The sequence below is a fragment of the Lemur catta genome, chromosome 1 (genome assembly GCF_020740605.2).
Source record: "Lemur catta isolate mLemCat1 chromosome 1, mLemCat1.pri, whole genome shotgun sequence".
In the NCBI taxonomy this organism is placed as follows: domain Eukaryota; kingdom Metazoa; phylum Chordata; class Mammalia; order Primates; family Lemuridae; genus Lemur; species Lemur catta.
Window position 1 is genome coordinate 264,076,497 of NC_059128.1, and position 2,375 is coordinate 264,078,871.

At 35.2% G+C, this 2,375-nt stretch overlaps 1 non-coding gene across 1 annotated transcript; it reads right to left on the bottom strand.

The window, feature by feature from the left end:
* Positions 1-1,358: 1,358 nt before the first annotated feature.
* LOC123631144 lies at positions 1,359-1,467 on the bottom strand. The gene has a single exon (XR_006733016.1). It is a non-coding gene; the product is annotated as a U6 spliceosomal RNA (small nuclear RNA).
* Between the last annotated feature and the right edge of the window lie 908 nt (positions 1,468-2,375).

Consider the following 2,375-nt stretch of genomic DNA (forward strand, 5'->3'; position numbering starts at 1 on the left):
TGCAGCAGATGCTCCCCTCATTAACTTATCCCAAGAATAGGCTGACCATACCAGATACATTTCCTGTCAGATGGTGCCTGCCATGATACCTACTCACCCCACCTCACCTAACTTCTTAAATTTTCTGTAAAACTCTGCTTACATCTCTCTATGAAAGAAAGGCCTTTTTCAGTTTGATTTTGAGACATTTTCATATTTCAGAGCGTTCTCCCCGTTGCAATAGTCTTTATGAATAAAGTCTCTTCTTATCAAAGTCTGCATTTCTTTTTATTTGACACTTCTTAAAGCAGGTGTTAATAATGCTACAGTTACTCACATGTCAACATCAGCATCAAGTCTACCCAGAAAAAAGTGAAACTAAGAATTAAACAATTATATCATAGACTTAAGGCAATGCAAAGTAGAAAACCTGGATAATTTTGTGAATTTCTGAGGTGCTTTTTGTAAGACGTTTTTTACTGTCAACTGAAGAATCACAAGGTTCATAAATTTGGAAAAAAAGACTTCATTTCTCATAAAGAATTGCAGCCTGCAGGCTGGCCATTCTGCAGGTTGGGAAGCACAGCCTCCAACAGCAGCTGAGAGCATGTACGTCAAGGGAGGGGTAAAGGGAACAGGAGTTTATTCTGAGGATGTGCCCAAATATACATATCAAAAAAGCTATAGGAGGAGTTATGAATATCTATGAAAAGAGAAACATTGCATGAGAATGACCCAACAGTGGAGTGTTCAACACTCTGGTGTCAAAAAGTCAACGAGAGGACATGAAAACCTTCTGAGCACAGCTTCATAGACTGGTTAGAAACATTCCATGGTTAGTGGTCTCCCATTAGGAAGGAATGTTGGTCAGGTGTGTCAAAACTGCAAAAGTGAGGGGCAGCATTAGGAGGTTGGTTGAAATTAGTCATGGAGAGAGTCTTTAGAAAAGGCTGGTCTCTGACCTTTAGAGAACAAAGCCTAATGAAAACTGGTTGCTGGGGGAGAGGCTATAGAGTCGTGTATGACCCTCCCATCCTATCATGGGCAGGAATTCAGTTTTTATGGTTTCTCTGGGATCTCCTTGGCCAAGAGGGTGTCTGTTCGGTTGTGGAGCTTAGGATTTTGTTTTTACTTTTCATTACAAACTGAATGCTAAAGTGGAAGAAAAGTAAAAAACAAATCATTTAGAAGATAATATTTGGCTTCACACTAAGAGAAATTTTCTTAAAATTATTTTACTTCATTTTTGTGAGCTCTCATGTATCTAGAATTACATTATTTTTATCTCATTTATATTTCATTTGTACAAAACTTAGACATCATCCAACCCAATCTTTTTTTATTTTAAATACTACTACTTTAATTTTTATTAGAGAATAAAAAATATGGAACACTTCACAAATTTACATGTCATCCATGTGCAGATGTCATGTTAATCTTCTCTGTATCATTCCAATTTTAGTATATGTGCTGTCTCTAAGTGAGTACACAATCTTTTTTTATTATTAGAAGTATACTTGAGATCAGTAAGCCCCCTTTTTCAGGGGCTATGTTGAGAGGAGGGTCAGAGCTTCTCCTCTTTGAAATAATAAAAAGTTTTGGCTTATTATTATTTCAAAGCCATCAGAATAGAAAAATAATTACTTCATGAAAGGTGAGATTTTTGCTACTGGAGGTTTCTGCAATAAAACAATATGGTGAAAGAGAATGTTGACTTTTAGCTGGATTTTAGTGGTAAAATAGATTTAGCTACTTCATTTGAGGAAAATATCCCCTGCCTAGTAAATTAATATTAATAAAGCTATTACCATAAAATTAAATATATCAACTAAACAAACGTATTTTCTGATAATGTTCATTTAATGACAACAGAAAATTTTAGACAAGTCTATAAAATGCAAAATCAATGAAAAGAAAAACAACTCAGTTACATTTTTGTGTTGTTTTGTTTTCATTATAGTCTGTTATCTAAAGCAATTTCGTCCCAGTAAAAATGTTCCACTAGAGGAGAAATCAATATTGTCATTTTCTGACTTAGGTAAGACATTACATATTATTTGTATTGAAACAAAAATTTCATAATAATATCATAAAAACTACAATCCTACTGCTAATGGGCAAATAATTAGAAAAGTAATATTATACAAATCCATGCATCTTTGATTCCATTGCATAAGGAATCATGAACTATGGAAATAGGAAGCATGAACTATGGAGAGTGAAAAAAGTTTTATCAAGTTCATAAATGATCCATTGGGTGTGAGGGCCATCTGGCTGCCACATCTATCACCCTAAAGATCACCACGGTTGATTCAGTTTGTCTGGCTAACCAGGCCAGCGTCCCCTCATGACTCCTTGTGTTTTTCTCCAGATGCTACCTCCTGGGTTGAAGATGG